We start from the raw sequence: 20,807 nt of genomic DNA on the forward strand, positions 1-20,807 counted from the left end.
CTTGGCAGTTTTTTGTGCGACAGGGGTACAGTGACTCTCAAGCTGGTCCTAGTGCCAGTGAAATACAAAGAAGGGAAGTAACCGCGAATAGGACATTGATACTTGAATTCCTTATGGACGGGGATTCCCCTTCCAAACCGTAACCTCTCCTCCCCCCTCTCTCCTCCTTGCTGCCTTCCATACAGGAACAACAATCTTCAGTAAAGGTAAAAGTGATGTTAAATGTTTGTTTATCCATTTCATTAGTCATATTTATTTCTCATTGTTTTCTGTATGTAAAACTATAGTTATTCTCTATAAAATGTATTTTTTGTTAATATTTTTGGGTGTCTGGAACGGATTAATTGGATTTACATTATTTCTCCTGGGAAATATTGCTTCATTTTTCATTTGTTTACTTTTGAACATTGGCAAAAATCAAACATTTCCCCAACTTTGAGCTCCATTTCTAGGTTCTTTTTATAGAAAAATCAATCAAAATCACCTCTATTTCTATAATATGTTTTCCATTCTATCAAATGAGACCAAGAAAACTAGAATACAACAATAAATACTAAATGAAAATAGACCACAAAGTCGGCATTTTAATTAAGAAAAACGGTTGGAGTTTTTTTTTCTCATTATGCACTGCGTGCTCCAGGATTTTTTTTATATGGTGCACACTGACCACACAGACCCATTCTCTCACATGTGGGCCTACCAGCTTTCTCCTGCTTGATTTGAAGCCGCTAGAATTTATGAGTATATATACATCAAACACGGTACCTCGTAAGACGTATATATACGGCCGCGACAGTCAAAGGGTTAATTCTGTAAGAAATTTTTTTTTTTTTTTTTTTTCTCTCAAAATTTCTTGGACACTGGAGCACCACTTCAGATTTTGGCCTTGGACCCTGAAGGGGTTAAAAACACACAAAGTAAAATACATTCACAGTAAACTCATTACTTATCTTAAAGTATTTGTAATCTTAATGTAGGGAGAGAGGTGAGTAGTACTTATTTGTAGGAAGTCAGGTGCAGGTAGCCCATGTGTAGGTAGCCCTGGCTCCCTGTCTCATACTTAATATACGATATTTAAAACATCCCAGAGAGGTAAAATACACATACAGTACACTCATTATTTACCTTAAAATATGTGTAGTCTTAATATAGGAAGAGAGGTGAGTAGTATTTATTTGTAGGAAGTCAGTGTAGGTAGCCGGTAGGTGTAGCCCGCCTGGGCTACACCTACCAGCTATGAGAGCCAACTAGTTAACGAAAGAGTAAACAAGATACAGAGTTGAGACGATGTAAGAAAGCAAACTGAACAGGTAGTGGAGATCACTTGGTCAGGCGAAATAAATGCGTATTAATATGTGTCTACTTTTAGTTCATTCACATCCATTTGTAAGAGTTTGTAAAACATTTACCTCACTATTTTTATTATAATAATTACCTCACAATACAAATACTCTTACATTGTGTACAAGTTGTACAAGTTAGTTCAGAATAAACAAACAGCAACACACCATTTTTAGAGTGACTGAAGATAATAATATTAATAATAATAATAATAATAATATTATTATTATTTATTATAAAAAGCACTAAACCCACAAGGGTCGTGAATTGCTATATATAGAGTAAAGGCATACAAAAAGAATATTTTTCTACAGTTATCCCCCAGTTTGACTAGAGAAAACGTAATTCTTCCGACACTACCTACACAGCTGCTTGGTAAACAAATCTCATATTTACGTCAATTTTTATTCTGTGAGTGTATGTATCATGTTTATATGCTATGTAATGGGTTTCATATATAATTTTGAGGAAAATGTCATAGATGGATTAATGAAAATGCCTATGTTGATGTAAAATAAGACATTTAGTGTGCCAAAGAGTGGTTATTATTACGCAGTATTGGCGTCACGAGTAGAGAGAGACTTAGCGATTTTAATGTGTACCTGTACACCAGCACAGTGTGTAAGTATATTTAAGTACAGGTACACTTAAGTATAATTATCAGAGTACATATAAAATATGCAGTAACTTTAAAACACTTGAAATTTTGGAAAGTTTCCTGACATAATAGATGAGGTCACGGAAAATGTAAACAAACCAGGTGGGGGGCGCCGTATTTGAAAGACCGCTTGCCATATAGCAAATTTTGGTCATAATTTGACATCACCGTATTAGCAGAATGCCATAAGGCGAAATGCTGTAAAGCGGGGCCTTACTGTATTCTCGTTTTCTTGGTCTCATTTGATAGAATGAAAAACACATTATAAAAATAGACATGATTTTGGTTGGTTTTACTATAAAAAAAACCTGGAAATGGAGCTCAAAGTAGGGGAAATGTTTGATTTTTGCCGATGTTCAAAAGTAAACAAATGATGTCATTGTCCAATAAATGTCCAACTAGCCATTCTAATATGCAGTCATGAATGGGTTGACATTATTTGTACAACTATTACAATATTGCAGTAGTCTGCATAACAGTAAATCTATTTTTTGTTTGAATAAAATTTCAAAATAGGAAGCAAGAGTAATATCAGAGGGGCCTGGAGACATGACTGATGAACAAAGAAAATGATATTCTAGAGCCAGGAATGTCTGCATTGTTCATTCTGGACCTTATTTTGAAATTGTCATATTTTTTAATTTTCGTGAAATTGGCCAAATTGCAAATTTCTGACCACGTTATTGGGTAGTTGAAATCGGTAAATGGGCAGTTTCTTGTACTCAATTGATAGAAAAAATGGAGTTCTGAAGAAATAGCTGTGAGTTTGGTCAACTGGAACAATGGAATTAGCCGAAAATAGGGCTCAAATTGGGCAAAATCGCCAATTTGTAAATACCGCCAAGGTTGCTAACTTCGCGAGAGCGTAATTCCATCAGTTTTCCATCAAATTTCGTTTTTTTTTTTTTTTTGGTGTCTTTACAATCGGGAAAAGATTCTCTTATCATTTCATAAGAATTTTTTTTTTTGGGGGGGGGGGGGGGTAATTTTGTGACACCAGGAGACATTTCAGGATTGGGGGTTGCGACAGTCAAGGGGTTAATAATACATATATAATAATAATGTACTACATAATAATTATGATAATAGACGGCTTCAAAAGGCCGTCACTAGATGGCAGTGTTTACCACAGCATAGAGGGAGCAGTTGTGGCTGCCTCCACCTGTTACATAATGGCATATTTTATTCATTCTAGAGTATATATCAGGTTTCTGTGTTATTTATATTGTTTATTATTTCATATTAGATGAACTGTGATAGATAAATAAGCCGTAGAGTTGATGATAGCTAAATATTCAAAAGGTATTTTGTCCTGTCTCCAGACAAACTCTCATCGGCCGCTGCCGCCACATATATAATGACATACAGTGGACCCCCGAGTTTCGTGATTAATCTGTTCCAGAGAGTCTGCCGGCTGGTGAAATTCACGATTGGCGAATCTATTTTCCCCATAAGAGATAACAGAAACTCAATCCGTTTCAGACAGTCAAAAGTATGAACAAAAAAAATAATTTTTTTAAAGATTAAATATAGATTTACATACAGAAAACAATGGCAAATAAATATAAAGCACTAATAAAATGGATAAATGAACATTTAACATCACACTTAACCTTTATTGATTCTTGTTGGTGTAGGAGGCAAGAGGAAGGGGAGTTTATTATGCTTCAATATGACGCTAATATCTCTACGGCTTACTTATCTATCACAATTCATCTAATATGACATTATAAACAATATTAATAACATAGAATGAATAAAATATGTCATAATGTATGAGAGGAGTAAAGTGTTGTTGTTGGGTTTAAGGGCCGCCACTGAGAGAAGCCGTGTTGGTGGCGGTGGAGGCTTTGGCCACCACCACCCTCACACTTAAACAATGTATGTAATTTATAAATAAGAAATATTTACATTTTAATTTATAAATAAGTTTATTCAGGTATACACAAATACAGTTACATACATAGATTATCACACATAGCAGCATATGTGTAAAGTACCCAGGATAACCCAAAAAAAATTCAAGAGTGACATATTTCCATTGGTGTCCTTTTATATTTACACTTATATTTACTTTTATACTTACACTTTTATATTTACACTTACCTTGGAGGAGATGTTAGTTTAATTAGTTAGTTTGATGAAGGAGATGTTGGCAGAGGTTTAGGGTGGTGGAAGATAGCAGGGCGATGTATGTTCATCGGTCCTATACACATCCACTGACATTGGAGAGTTACTCTCATGTTCTTTTTCTATTGCTTACTCGCTTAACTTACTTGCTACACTGTTAATTCTACACTTTATCGCTGGCTGGAGCTATAGCCTTTATCGATACCTGCTGCTTTAGTATCATACATACTGTAGAATCACTGAATCACTGCAGAAGGCACATTCTCCCCTCTCTCTTCCTCCTCTACTTTAGTACTTTGCTATGAGTTTTTTCTTGAATTCTATCATGTTTCTCACGTTCTTTACCAAAGGGCTGGCACTAGGAGCTTTCTTCGGGCCCATGGTGGCTTATTTAGCAGTTGCAAGCACAAAAAACAATGAATTATTATGAAATGTGCTGTATGAAACCGTGGGGTGATGGTCACATGCTGGTTAACAATGGCACACTGAGTGTGAATAGTGTGGGAGACTGGCTTTGTGTGCTCGCTGACGGGCAGACGCATACCAGAAGGTTGCCGAATCACGAGTCCAATCACGAGCCACGAAGCTAAATTTTGCCGAAAGTCGGATTTCACGAAAGTCACGGCGGGGTCCACTGTATTTTATTCATTCTAGAGCATATATCAGGTTTCTATGTTATTTACATTGTTTGTTATGTCATATTAGATGAACTGTGATAAATAAATACCTAAGCCGTAGAGTTGATGATAGCGAAATATTCAAGAAGTATTTTGTTCCGTCTCCAGACAAACACTTGTCGGCCGCCGCCACATATAAAATGACATATTTTATTCATTCTAGAGTATATATCAGGTTTCTATGTTATTTATATTGTTTATTATGTCATATTAGATGAACTGTGATAGATAAATAAGCCATATAGATGATATTAGCAAAATATTCAGTAAGTATTTTGTTATGTCTTCAGACAAACACTCGTCAGCCGCCGCCGCCGACACATATATAATGACATACGTATTTTGTTAATTCTAGAGTATATATCAGGTTTCTGTGTTATTTATGCTGTTTATTATGTCATATTAGATGAACTGTGATACATAAATGAGCCATAAAGATGATATTAGCGAAATTATTCAAGAAGTGTTTTGTCCAGTCTCCAGACAAACTCTCGTCCACCACCGACACCGCCCATACCACTACATGAATTACATAATTTGTATTATTTATATTGTTTATTATGCCATATTAGATGAAGTGAGATTCAATTCAATTCAAAGTTTATTCTCTATAAGGATTACAATGCTGAGTTTACAGAATTTGGTTATTGTGTGGTTTACATGTAGTAAAATAATAATTACAGAGTGTACCACTAGAACACCTAGCATGGCTAGGCATTTTGGGCAGACTTAGATTAAGTCTTAAGTTTAAAATATTACAAAATTATCAGGTAAGTTGGTATTATGGCTAAGTGACTAAATACTAGTTTGTGAGTTTAGCAATGTGAATGCTTTTGTTTTGGCACTATACATAGTTTCAGTATTGGAGTATCACAGGCCAACTTATGACTAGTTAAGATTCATTATTTTGAGATTGAGATTGATATTTCTGTTTATGGTCAAATGGGTGAGTGAGTGTAAGTGTGAACCACCAGGTGGTATTCGTATAATTAGTTGACAGGGTGTATCAGGGAGATAAGATGTTTTCTGATGGTAGTTTTGAAGGTGATGAATGTGTCTGCAGTTTTAGAATTTTCAGGTAGGGTGTTCCAGATTTTAGGGCCTTTGACATGCATTGAATTTTTGTAAAGGTTTAGTTGGACACGGGGAATGTCATAGAGATATTTGTGTCTGGTGTTGTGCTTGTGGGTTCTGTCACAACTATCAAGAAAGCGTTTTAGGTCAAGGTTAATATTGGAATTTAAGGTCCTGTAGATGTAGATTGCACAGTAGTAAGTGTGGATGTACTGAACAGGGAGTAAGTTTAGATCTATGAAGAGTGGGGGGGTGTGTTGCCAGGGATGGGATTTAGTGATTATTCTTACTGCGGCTTTTTGTTGGGTTATTATTGGCTTTAGGTGTGTTGCTGCAGTTGAACCCCAAGCACAGATAGCATAGGTGAGGTATGGATATATAAGTGAATGGTATAGTGTGAGAAGGGCAGTTTGTGGCACGTAGTATCGTATCTTGGAGAGGATCCCAACCGTTTTGGATACTTTTTTGGTTATGTGTTGGATATGGGTGCTGAAGTTCAGGTTGTTGTCGAGGTATAGGCCTAGGAATTTGCCCTCATTATGCCTGGCAATTAGAGTGTTGTCAATCTTAATGTTAATTTGCGCATCTCCTGCTCTGCTACCAAACATAATGTAGTAGGTTTTGTCAGCGTTAAGTGTAAGTTTATTGGCTGTCATCCAAGTCGATATTTTGATCAGCTCCTCATTAACAATGGTGTTGAGGGTGGCAAGATTAGGGTGAGAGATGACATAAGTCGTGTCGTCAGCAAAGAGAATGGGGTTCAGGTGTTGAGATACGTTTGGAAGATCATTGATGTACATGAGGAAGAGCATGGGTCCAAGGACACTTCCCTGCGGAACTCCAGTATCAAGTGGCTGTGTTGTTGATGCTGTGTCTTTAATGGTGACATACTGATACCTATTAGTAAGGTAAGATTTGAAATATGCAAGCGCATGGCCTCTTATACCATAATGGTCAAGTTTGTGGAGTAGGATGCTGTGGTCTACTGTGTCAAAAGCTTTTCTTAGGTCAATAAAAATTCCTAGTGGATATTCCTTATTTTCCAGTGCTGTGTAAAGCAGATCTAGCATTTTTATGATTGCATCGTTAGTGCTTTTATTTTTCCTGAATCCAAATTGGCAGGGGTTGAGTATGTTTTGTGTCGTTGTAAATGAATATACTGTAGTCTCCTGTGCACGAGTTTCTCAAAGATTTTGGATAGCAATGGTAAGTTTGATATTGGCCTATAGTTGTTTAAATCTGTAGGGTCACCACCTTTATGTATTGGTGTAACCCTTGCCGTCTTGAGTAGTTTCGGGAAGGTGCTAGTTTCTTGTGACTTGTTAAAAAGTAATGAGATAGTATGCGAGAGGACATGGGCCGCTCTCTTGTACAATAATGGTGGGACATGAGACAGATTCCCTGAGTTACTTTTAAGTGACTTTATAATCTCGGTGACTTCGGTGGGCTCAGTTGGAGCAAGATAGAAGGAATTTGGGAAATTCCCATCTAGGTAGTCCCCGGCACGGGCATTGGTACGTGGGATTTTATTGGCGAGATTAGAACCTATGGTTGAGAAGAAGTCGTTTATCTTGTTTGCTGTGTCAGTGGGTTGCAGTGGTGTTTCATTAGGTTTAGTTAGGACAATATTGTTGTTTTTTTTCAGTTTGTGGGTTATCTCCTCTTGTGTCAGTGAATCTACTGGAGTAGTATAGTTGTTTGGCTTTCTTTATTACTTTGGTGAGGACTGATGAATAGTGTTTAAGAATATCTTTGTGTTTATATTGCTTTTCATATTGGTGTTTCTTATCAATGGATTTCAGAATGGTGCTGGTTAGCTATGGGCAACCAAGCCGTTTGTTTGTGATCTGTTTCGTTTTTATAGGACAATGTTTGTTGTATAGTCTAAGTAATTTGTTAAGAAAAATGTCTGTCCAGTCATCAGTACCATTGGCCTTGGAGAATTCTGTAGGCCAGTCAACAGTCTCTAGGTCAGCTGTGAACTTCCTTATTGAGCCGTAGATTTGATATTAGCGAAATTATTGAAGCACAGAATTCCATTGGAATGGATTAATTGCATTTCAATTAATTTAAATGAGGAAAATTGACTCTGCAAATGAGCAAATCCAGTCGCGAGCAAGGTCATGGAACGGATTAAACTCGCAAGTAGAGGTTCCACTGTAATAGCAATTATACTATGTACGCACTGCGTATAATTTAGTTTGACAACACCAACACCACATAGCAGTGTTTCAAAACAATGCTCACCAGTGCACATGTGCTTATGGAACTACCCTCACAGTGCAAGGAATTCTCGTGATTTCCTTACGTTTCGTGCAGTTAATTCGCCAGATTTCTTTCTTCTAACCATGGGTCCTAAGAAAGCAAGTGGAAAGGACAGTGCCTAGAAGAAAAAGAGGATGATTTGCATTGAATTAAAGCAAGAAATCATTGATAATCACAGACTAGGTACATAGTGTAGTGAGATAAACATAAAAATTGTACATAGCAGTTCTTAAAAAAAGTGTGAACTCCTCACGGGATATGCGCAACCACAATCCTCCTCCCTCCACCGTCCATGTAATGACATATTTTATTAATTCTAGAGTATATGTCAGATTTCTATGTTATTTGTATTATTTATGTCATATTATATGAATTGTGACAGACAAATAAGCCATAGAGTTGACAGGGTTATTTCGTCATGCCTCCTGAGAGCAGGAAATCAACTGGAACGAATTGCATTTCAATTAATTTAAATGAGGAAAATTGACCCAGCATACAAACAAATCAGGATACGAACAAGTCCACGGAATGGATTATATTCGTAAGCCGAGGTTCCAGTGTACATATTTTAAGGTTAGTACTGAGTATACTGTATGCGTATTTTACCTTTTTATTGTTTTTAATGCCTAGTTCTATTGGTAACTTAATATATGTTAGTGTAAACTTGTTATCTAGCATTTATATGTGGGAAAAAAAGGACGATTTCCGCTTTACGGCGGTAGCCTGGAACCTAATCTGCTGTATAAGTGGGGATTACTGTACATGTATATAAAAATAAGTACATTCATAGAAAAGCTTTATAACTCTCTGTGAACTCCTTTTTGGTTGAAGGGGCATTTCTTAGGACTTAAATAACAAAAAAGGCATAATAACGTGACTGGAACGATACACAGATAACCCGCACATAGAAGAGAGGAGCTTACGACGACGTTTTGGTCCGACTTGGACCATTTACAAAGTCACACTAATGAGAAGTAGAGCAGGATGGGTATATATAGGCGGGAAGTGGTGGTGGAAGTAGTAGTAGCAGTGGTGGTAGAAGTCGTAGCGGAGGTGGAAGGAAGTAGTAGTGGGGAAGTAAGGAGGAGCAGCCAGTCAAATACTAAGAGAGGGGAGCACTGCAAGGGAGCTAGGTGCCCACAGAGGGAGAGTGAGAACACAGAGGTGTGGGGGGGGGGGTAAATAATAAAATAAATAATGAAGGAACAGAAACAAGGCAGAGGCAAGAAAGACAACCCAGAAGAGAAAAAGGAAAGAGGAAAGGGGAAGAGGGAGAAGAAGAAATAGGAGGAATCAGGTTAAGTCACGGGTATTCTGAAGTTTGGAGCATTTTACAATGTAGTGGGAGAGGAAGGCATCTACAGAAATGAAACCGGGACTAAGATTCATACAAAGAAGGTTGTGTATAAGGGAGGATTTGACCAGATGGCAACTGTTAAAGTTGGAAGTAGGGAAGACAGTTTTAGCAGAAGACCAGTCAATAGGATGGCTGTGATCTCTGACGTAACAGAAAAGAGCATTGTTAGTGTCGGCAAGCCTAACACTATTTATGTGCTCCCTAAGTCTGTCAGAAAGAGATCGGCCAGTTTCTCCAAAGTATTGAAGAGGACAGGAGGAGCAAGAAATAGAGTAGACACCAGGGACATCAGTGGAGGGAGGAGAGGTATGAACAAGATTAGTGCAAAGAGTGTTAGTCTGGCAGAAAGTAAGCTTGATGTCTAAGGAATGGAGAGAGTTGTTGAGATTAGAAAGACCGGAAATGTAGGGAAGGCAGAGGACGGAAGAGTTCCCAGGAGTAGAGAGTTTGGGAGAGAAGAAATTACGTTTAGCACGTGAGAGGGCAGAGTCTATGAAATGGGAAGGGTAGCCAAAATGGGAAAATGAATTATGAAGAGTGGAAATTTTTGCTGGAAGGAACTGAGGAACACAGATGCAGAGGGCACGGAGAAAGAGGGAGATAAGAACACTTCTCTTGACAGGGGAAGCATGATAGGAAAAGTAGTGAATGTACATGCCACTGTGCATAGGTTTACGGTAAACGGAAAAGGAAAAACTGGTATCTGAGAGGTGGACATCAAGCTTATTTTCCGCCAGACTAACACACTTCGCACCAATCTCGTTCATACCTCTCCTCCCTCTACTGATGTTCCTGGTGTCTACTCTATTTCTTGCTCCTCCTGTCCTCTTCAATACTTTGGAGAAACTGGCCGATCTCTTTCTGACAGACTTAGGGAGCACAAAAATAGTGTTAGGCTTGCCGACACTAACAATACTCTTTTCTGTCACGTCAGAGATCACAGCCATCCTATTGACTGGTCTTCTGCTCAGACTGTCTTCCCTACTTCCATCTTTAACACTCGCTGTCTGGTTGAATCTTCCCTTATACACAACTTTACTTGTATGAATCTTAGTCCTGGTTTTGTCTCTGTAGATGCCTTCCTCTCCCACTACATTGTAAAATGCTCCAAACTTCAGAACACCCATGACTTAACCCGATTCCTCCTATTTCTTCTTCTCCCTCTTCCCCTTTCCTCTTTCCTTTTTCTCTTCTGGGTTGTCTTTCCTCTCCCTTGTTTCTGTTCCTTCATTATGTATTTTATTATTTACCCCCCCTCCCCCATCACCTCTGTGTTCTCGCTCTCCCTCTGTGGGCACCTAGCTCCCTTGCAGTGCTCCCCTCTCTTAGTATTTGACTGGCTGCTCCTCCTTACTTCCCCACTACTACTTCCTTCCACCTCTGCTACTACTTCTACCGCTACTACTATTACTTCTACTACTACTACTACTACTACTTCCACTACCACTTCCCGCCTATATATACCCGTCTTGCTCTACTTCTTGTTAGTGTGAGTTTGTAAATGGTCCAAGTCGGACCGAAACGTCGTAAGCTCTTTTCTTCTATGTGCGGGTTATTTGTGTATCTTAGGACTTAGAAAATAACCAGGATTAAATTTGGCAAGAGACCAGGGTTATTCTTCTTTAGTGAGCAAACCTTATCACTCAAAGATAAGATTTTAATTTGTAATCAATCAATCATTTATGCTCTGTAGGCTGTCAATTACACTTTAGATTGCTGCTAGTATCTTAACACACACACCTCAGTTTATCCATATTAATGATAAATAGGTGATATGTTATGCTTACTCTTAATTAACATTCCACAGCATAAGTATCAAGCATTGGGATTGTTTTAGAATTTGTGTATAGGAAATGTTTATCAGCATTTCCAGGAGGAAAGGAAATGATCTAATCACTAGTTACACATTTTTTCAGTTTGTATCCAATGAAACTGTTGAACCAAATAACTTATGAATTTTTATTGTGAAATTTCACAACAAAATAAGTGTCAGGCATTATTATATTTTTAGGAGATGCTTGGGAGAACAACTGGATCATCATCTGCAGGTTGGCAATGAGCTGACTGGCAGCATGGCACTGTCAGCAAAGAGATGTCACATGCACACACTATAAAGCACAAAAATTGATCAAAGAAATATATATACAGTACCTATATCTCCTCTGTGAAGCAGTGATAAAATGATGTACAGTGAAAACTCAATTTACTGGACTAATGGGGGCAAAAAGTGTTCGGTAATTCCGTTTGTCTGTTAAATCCGAATAATTATTTTTTCATATAACGATAACACATTTCTGGAAACAACGGACCTCATCTGTTCAATCCAAAATAAATTTACCCAGTGAACCATAACAATAACAGATATTTCCTTTATTGCTAGACTTTGTCCAAACAGTGGGTTTTTTGTTAAAACTGAATTCATTTAAATTGAGGTCTCTTAAATTAAAGTTTTACTGTAACAAATATTTTTGCACTAATTCTGTTATCCACTACTATAAATGACTTGTGTTAATAGCCTTTATAATCTGCAAGCTGTTGGATTTACAAGTACCCTTCAAAAAGCTGTAAACAAATTTACTATGATTAAACAGTCGAAGTGTATATGTAGTGCACTTTCGGTAGAATTATTTAGCATTCATGCTCATGCTCAGTTTCCTCACTTGATAAATTTAGAAGTATAGCAGTCATGCTCATTTAGCTCACTTTATTTAGTTGCATTCTAAATAAAACTGTAGATTCTGAATAGCTAATATTTTTTTTAAAGAAATGTGTAGACATTTGCAGTCAGCTTTTTAAGTAGTGTACTGTATTGTCTAATTTAAAATGTAAATTCAATCTAAATCACAGATTACCCCTTCACTAATATGGTCTTTTTCTCCAAATACATGTATGTTGTTTATAGCATTGCAGGAACTATTGCTAATGGCTCTTATAAATCAAGGAGGCCTTTTTAATATTTTTTTAAAACTGGCTTTTAGACAGTATTTCAGTATTATCTCAATTGGTTCAAATTTCCTGCCCATATGCCTTATGATCATACAGTGTTCCATATTGATTTAGGATTCTGTAAATCCTTATATGTAATGGTTTATAGAATGTAATTTTTTCATTATATTATGAGTGTTCAAGAGCATTTAATGTCTCATTCCATCATCTATATTGTGTTAGATTTGTTGGACATGTACATATTAGATGTATAATATAAACTGTTTTACTTTGGAGACGTACTGTATTACAATATAGCCCTTGTGCTAGATCTGTGAATTAATTCAGTGTGCCGAAGAAACCCTTAGGATTTATCAGTTATCACTCCTACCAAGTTAATCATTGGAACATAATGTCTGTACCCTTCTGGGAAGGCAGCTTAGGAAACAGTTGATGTGAAAACAATAAAATTTAGAGTAACCTTGAACTTGAAAATGACATTGAGAAAACCTTGAACAACAGAGAAAACTAACATTTCACGAGTCTGTTCTAGACCCCTACAAATTGTTCACTGTAAACAGTTTTTTAAGAGTTTTAAGCATAGAAAAAGTAAAGTTTGAAAAATCCTTAATTATACAAAGCAATGCACAGTTTAATAGAGAAAACCCTTAAATAACAGAGAAAAAAATATAAACAACCAAGAAATCTAACCATACATGAGTTGACTTCTGGTGTGAAGAAGTGAGGAGGAAGACAAGTGGGGAGGAGGTTACTGTTTTGAATGAGAGTTCGCCTCCGCGATGGAGGGGCGTTCTCCTTCAGGTGTTTTCTCTCATTTAGAATGGAGGACCAAACTTCACCATAAACCGATCTAATGTGACTTGTCTTTTCCTTCGCATCAAAACGTTACGGAAATGAGAGATGACATTATCATTCATCATGTTCAACACTGTTCATTACAGTTTTGTCAGGGTGGTTCTTCTCAAAGAAATCCTGGCATTCATTCCATTTTTCTATGACTGTTTTTATCACATCACTTTTAATCTCCTTCTTTTCTTCTTCCTCTGATGACTGCTCCTCAGTGAGCACCTTATGCTGCTCATTCTGGAGTTCAGCGAGTTCATCCATTGTCAGTTCCTTCTTGTGATCCTCAACCAGTTCCTCGATGTCGTCATTGTCGACTACAAGACCCATGCTCTTGCCCACGGACACAATCTCCTCCACAACAGAGGTCTCAAGTCCTTTGAGATCTCGTTCAGGAATGCATTCAGGCCAAAGTTTCTTCCATGCTGAATTCAAGGTCTGGCACATGACGCCTTCCCAGGCTTTGTCAATGAGGCTGATGCATTGCACAATGTTGAAATGGTTCTTCCAGAACTCCTCCAGCGTCAAAGACATCTCCTCGGTCACATTAAAACACCTAGTGAAGAGTCCCTTAGTGTACAGCTTCTTAATGTTGGATATCACTTGCTGGTCCATGGGCTGCAAAAGAGGAGTTGTGTTGGGGGGGGGGGGAGGAATTTGACCTTAATGAAGTCAGCCAAACTTGGAAGGTGTGCCAGTGCATTGTCCATCAGAAGAAGGCACCTCTCAGGCAGAAGATTGTTGGCAAGATATTTCCTAGCAGTGGGAACATGTTCCTTGTGACCCAACCCATCATATTCACCCTCCACGTCATGGGCAATCTGGCCTTGTTCACATTGTGCTGCTTGAACACTCGAGGATTCTCGAACTGGTAGACAACTAGCAGTTTAATTTTTAGATTGCCATTTGTGTTCATACACAGCAAAATGGTTAATCTGTCCTTCATTGGCTTGTGGCCAAGCATAGCCTTCTCCTCCTGGGTTATGTAGGTTCTCCTCGGCATCATCTTCCAAAACAACCCGGTCTCATCACAGTTAAACACTTGTTGCGGGACATATCCTTCGGCCTTCACGAATTCAGCGAAATCTTTTGCAAATGCTTCCGCAGCAGCAGCATTAGAACTAGCAGCCTCTCCATGCCTTACCTCACTATGAATGCGACTTCTCTTATGAAACTTTTCAAACCCTCCTCTACTAGCTTTAAATTCATCACTTTATGCACTTGTAGAAGGGTAATTCTGCCACAACTCACTGTGTATCTTCCTGGCTTTTTCGCGTTGATCGTCTCACATGTGATTGTCTCGCATACGCTATTGCCTGCAAGTTGCTTCTCGTTCAACCACACAAGCAACAGTTTCTCCACCTCTTCCAGCACTTGAGGCCTCTGCTTGGTAAACATTGTAACTTAGCAACATTAGCTACTTTAATAGCCGCTCTCTGCTTCAGAATAGTTGAGGTCGTAGATTAGTAAAACGCACACCATGCTCATACTTTTCAATAATTTCCTTCTTCATTTCTATTTCAGTTTTCTTCAAACACTTCTTTTTATCCACGTTACCACTCTTCACTTGCTTAGAGGCCATGGTTAATTTCAAAAGGAATTCAAAAACACATGAAATATAACGGAAGGAGTTCACAGCGAATGAATGTACATCTGTCCGAGACTGACTACAACACGAGGTGTACACAAACAACAAAAAGTGGGGGAAATTGGCACTTGCAAAAAAAAATGGTGTGGAATGTGAAAATTGACATGGCTGTGTTTGTTCGGCACCTGAATAGGTGTTCATGACCAGATGCAAAAATTTGGTGAATTTTTTGGTTGTGAACTGATTTGTTCATGTTTGGAAACATCCTTGACCAGAGGTTCCACTGTACATAATAACTACAGTGGAACCCCGAGTTTCGTCCGCCCTGAATATCGTACACTTAGAGTTTAGAACCTTTTTTTTTTGGCTAGATTTTGTCCCGGGTTTCACACTGTGCCCCATGCTCCATCCTGCATACCAGACCTGTCCGCCTGCCTGTGCCCGCACACCTCCCTGCGAAGGCGTCGTGAGTCAGTCTGGCTGCTAGTTTACCTTTGAATATTACACTGTGCACTCATCCAAACATTTCACAATTAATTCATTGTGTTTGGTGCTTATTTATTGAGTGTGACTGAAATGAGTCACCATAGACCCAAAGAAACTTCCTAGTGGCACCCCTTTGGTAAGGAGAGGGAGAAACACCATAGAAATGAAGAAAGAAATAGTACAATACGAGAGCGGTGTGCCGACCCTCTGCCTGTTGTGGAAGGTATCATGGTATTGGGGAGGTCCATTGGGTTGGAGGTGAGTGGTGAGGATGTGGAAGAGTTGGTGGAGGACCACAGGGAAGAACTAACCACTGAAGAGCTGCAGGGGCTTCATCTGGAACAGCATCAGACCACAGTTGAGGAACTTGCTTCAGGGAGTGGAGGAGGTGCCTTCTTCAGTGATGAGGGACATGTGTAGAATGTGGAATAGGTTGCAAAGTTTTGAGGAAAAATACACAAATAACCCGCACATAAAAGGGAGAAGCTTACGACGACGTTTCGGTCCGACTTGGACCATTTACAAAGTCACACACAGTGTGACTTTGTAAATGGTCCAAGTCGGACCGAAACGTCGTCGTAAGCTTCTCCCTTTTATGTGCGGGTTATTTGTGTATTGTTCCAGTCATGGTATTGTGCCTTTTTTTGTTATTTGAGGAAAAATACCACGCTGAGCAAGCTGAAACAAGCCATCTCTGCAACAAGTTCAGTGACAGAATGATGTCCCATTTTAGGGAAATGTTAAAGAGGTGCCAGAAACAGAGGACTCTGGACAGTTATTTTGTGTGACAGGGGTCCAGTGACTCTCAAGCTGGTCCTAGTGGCATTAAAAGACAAAGAATGGAAGTAACCCCAGATAAGGACTTGTTACCTAAAGTCTTTATGGAAGGGGATTCCCTTTCCAAACAATAAATGCACCCTCACTTCGTGTCTTCCATGTGCCAGCAACAGTCTTCAATAAAGGTAAGTAAATGTTATTTAAATGTTAATTTATCTATTGTATTACTAATTTAAGTACTATATGTTTTTATCTGTGTTGTGTGTATGTAAAACTATAGTTGTTCTTTTTGTATTTTTTTGTGAATATTTTTGTGGGTCTGGAACGGATTGATTGGATTTACATTATTTCTTATAGGAAATATTGCTCTGACTTTGGGACGTTTTGACTTTAGTCCAAACTCCTGGAACAGATTAAGGGTGAAACTCGGGGTTCCACTATACTTAAGTATGGGCAGGATAAGAATGGTTAACTTTTAAATAAATCTTTATTTAATCTTAATACTAATGCAAGGTAGTCATGGTGGAGGTTTATAAGAATAATAATCTTGAAGTTGCACATAAAAACAGTATTACAATTTATGGTTCAAACAGTAATATTTCATGGATTGGCAGATGTTTAATAGACTAGAGGTCATATAATATATTTGGGAAAGTTGCTTCAAACTGATCAGAAGTTGTTTTGGTTGGTTTGGTCAGTATTGAGAGAGGAGATGATTTTTAAGCATAGTTCTAAATTCATATGTAGTCAGGGGATCCTTTACCGGTTGAGGTAGTGAATTCCAGATCTTCAGGCCCTTTACATAGTGTGAGACTGAAATGAGGGATGTCGAAGAGTGCCTTGTGCCTTGTATTGTGACTGTGTTTTGTTGAAGCTATCAAGGAGAAGTTTATATGGAGGGTTTATATGGAGTTTAATGTTTTGTATATGTAGTAGGCACAATAATATGAGTGTATGTCTCGTATATTTAGTAGGTTCAGGCTTTTGGAAAGTGGTGGGGTGTGCTGTCTGACACAGGAGCTGGTACTCATCCGCACTGCAGCTTTTTGTTGGGTTATTAACCCTTTGACTGCCACAGGCCCCTTTCTGAAACTGTCATTCTGTGTCAAATTTTTGGAAAAAAAAAATTTTTTTTCTTATGAAATGATAGAGAATCTTTTCCCGATGGTAATGACACCAAAAGTACGAAATTTGGTTGAAAACTCACGGAATTACGCTCCCGCGAAATTAGCGGTCTCGGCGACGTATACGCATTGGCGATTTCGCCGACTTTGAGCCCTGTTTTTGCCCAATTCCGTTGTTCCAGTTGACCAAACTTATAGCTATTTCTTTAGAACTCCATTTTTTCTATCAGTTGAGTACAAGAAACTGCCAATTTACCAATTTGAACTACCCAATAAAGTGGTCAGAAATTGGCAATTTGATCAATTTCCCGCAAATTAAAAAAGATGCCAATTTCAAAATAGGGTCCAGAATAAACAATGTAGACATTCTTAGCACAAAAATAACATATTGGGGACATTGTCAACAGACTGGATAATATCATGTCAGGTAATGGGAACAAGCCCATTATCTGTCTCAGTGCTGGTGGAAATGATATTGGGAAGGGTAGGAGAGAAGAGCTGCTAGATAAGTACAGGTCAGCTATAGATTTCATTAAGTCTAAGGGAGGGATCCCAATCATATGTAGCATCTTGCCTAGAAGGGGAGTAGGAAATGAATGGTTGTCTAGGGCAATTGGTGTAAATTGCTGGCTAGACAGATACTGCAAGGAACTTGCAATCCCATTCATTGACAACTGGAACAACTTTTATGGCAAACATGATATGTATGCAAGGGATGGGGTTCATCTCTCTGGGGCAGGGGTGGTAGCACTTGCAGACTCGATTGAGAAGGCCATTGGTGAAATGCCTATGATTTTAAACTGATGGAAGATAGAGGTATGGGTGTGTGTGGGAAACAAGCAGGTTGCAACACTAGGGTTGGAAACAGTAAATGTATAAAAGGCATTCAGCATGAAGTTATAAATAAAGACAATAGAACAGGTCAGCAAACAAAGGGGGACAGCAGAGGGCAGCAAGGGACTAGCTCCCTTAAGGTTTACTATACTAATAGCAGGAGTGTTAGAAATAAGATAGATGAGCTAAGATTAATTGCAAGTGCAGGAAACATAGATATTATTGCTATAACAGAGACCTGGCTCAATCTGAAAGATAGAGAGATGCCCTCTGAATGTCACATACAAGGCTATAAATTATTCCACACTGACAGGGTCAACAGGAAAGGTGGTGGAGTAGCGATGTATGTCAGAGACAATTTAAATTGTTGTGTTAGACAAGATATTAAATTAGAAGCGTCAGCCACTGAATCTGTTTGGTTACAGCTTCTCGAGGGCCGAGAAAAACTAATTTTGGGTGTGATTTACAGGGCCCCAAATCTTGATAGGGAGTGCAGTAAACTTCTATGGGACGAAATTCGTAAGGCATCTACATACGAAAATGTTGTGCTAATGGGAGATTTCAACTATAGACAGATTGACTGGAGCAATTTGACAGGAAATTTAGAGTCGGGTGACTTTCTTGATACGATCCAGGATTGTTTTTTAAAACAGTTTGTGACAGAGCCAACTAGGGGAAATAACCTCCTTGACTTGGTTCTTGCCAGTAGGGAAACACTAATTAATAATCTTGAGGTTAATGATGAGCTTGGGGAGAGTGATCACAAATCACTCAGTTTTAACATATCATGGAATTCCCCTAATAATGGCAATCAAGTCTCCGTCCCTGACTTTCGCTTGGCTGATTTCATAGGACTGAAAAATTACTTAGGTGGGCTGAACTGGAATGACCTGACTAGGGGTCAGGTAGGTGGTGATGGTTGCCGATATGATGCTTTCCAGGGCATAGTTCTAGCTGCTCAGTCAAATTATGTTCCAAATAGGGAAATCAGATCAAACAAAAATGATCCTAAATGGATGAACAATAGATTAAAATATCTGATTGGTCAAAAGAGAGGCATATATAGGCAAATCAAAAGAGGAGAGGGGCAATTAAGAAATCGATATATTCAGTTAAAGAGAGAAATAAAAAAGGGAATTAGAAAAGCAAATAGAGATTATGAGGTTAAAGTTGCAAGAGAATCGAAGACTAACCCAAAAGGATTCTTTCAGGTATACAGAAGTAAGATCAGGGACAAGATAGGCCCACTCAAAAGTTCCTCGGGTCAGCTCACTGACAGTGATAAGGAAATGTGTAGAATTTTTAACACATACTTCCTCTCAGTTTTTACACAGGAGGATACCAGCGATATTCCAGTAATGATAAATTATGTAGAACAGGACGATAATAAACTGTGCACTATTAGGGTCACAAGTGACATGGTCCTTAGGCAAATAGATAAATTAAAACCTAACAAATCCCCAGGCCCTGATGAACTGTATGCAAGGGTTCTAAAGGAATGTAAAGAGGAGCTTAGCACACCTTTGGCTAATCTTTTCAACATATCACTACAAACTGGCATGGTGCCAGATAAGTGGAAAATGGCAAATGTGATACCTATTTTCAAAACAGGTGACAGGTCCTTAGCTTCGAACTATAGACCAATAAGCCTAACCTCCATAGTGGGAAAATTTATGGAATCAATAATTGCCGAGGCAGTTCGTAGCCACCTTGAAAAGCATAAATTAATCAACGAATCTCAGCATGGTTTTACAAAGGGGCGTTCCTGCCTTACGAATTTATTAACTTTTTTCACTAAGGTATTTGAGGAGGTAGATCATGGTAATGAATATGATATTGTGTATATGGACTTCAGTAAGGCTTTTGACAGGGTCCCACATCAGAGACTATTGAGGAAAATTAAAGCACATGGAATAGGAGGAGAAATTTTTTCCTGGATAGAGGCATGGTTGACAAATAGGCAGCAGAGAGTTTGCATAAATGGGGAGAAATCAGAGTGGGGAAGCGTCACGAGCGGTGTTCCACAGGGGTCAGTGTTGGGCCCCCTGCTGTTCACAATCTACATAAACGACATAGATGAGGGCATAAAGAGCGACATCGGCAAGTTTGCCGATGACACCAAAATAGGCCGTCGAATTCATTCTGACGAGGACATTCGAGCACTCCAGGAAGATTTGAATAGACTGATGCAGTGGTCGGAGAAGTGGCAGATGCAGTTTAATATAGACAAATGCAAAGTTCTAAATGTTGGACAGGACAATAACCATGCCACATATAAACTAAATAATGTAGATCTTAATATTACGGATTGCGAAAAAGATTTAGGAGTTCTGGTTAGCAGTAATCTGAAACCAAGACAACAGTGCATAAGTGTTCGCAATAAAGCTAATAGAATCCTTGGCTTCATATCAAGAAGCATAAATAATAGGAGTCCTCAGGTTGTTCTTCAACTCTATACATCCTTGGTTAGGCCTCATTTAGATTATGCTGCACAGTTTTGGTCACCGTATTACAGAATGGATATAAATTCTCTGGAAAATGTACAAAGGAGGATGACAAAGATGATCCCATGTATCAGAAACCTTCCCTATGAGGATAGACTAAGGGCCCTGAAACTGCACTCTCTAGAAAGACGTAGAATTAGGGGGGATATGATTGAGGTTTATAAGTGGAAGACAGGAATAAATAAAGGGGATGTAAATAGTGT

General features: G+C 38.6%; 1 long non-coding RNA gene across 1 annotated transcript in view; it reads left to right on the plus strand.

The window, feature by feature from the left end:
* LOC138852816 (uncharacterized) overlaps positions 1-12,723 on the plus strand; it is a 38,478-nt gene extending 25,755 nt beyond the window's left edge. Inside the window, exon 2 of the long non-coding RNA XR_011392097.1 lies at positions 11,514-12,723. This is a non-coding gene — a long non-coding RNA (uncharacterized lncRNA). The remainder of the gene's footprint in view (positions 1-11,513) is intronic.
* The last annotated feature ends 8,084 nt before the right edge of the window (positions 12,724-20,807 follow it).

The sequence above is a fragment of the Cherax quadricarinatus genome, chromosome 17, assembly GCF_038502225.1.
Source record: "Cherax quadricarinatus isolate ZL_2023a chromosome 17, ASM3850222v1, whole genome shotgun sequence".
NCBI classification, from domain to species: Eukaryota; Metazoa; Arthropoda; class Malacostraca; order Decapoda; family Parastacidae; genus Cherax; species Cherax quadricarinatus.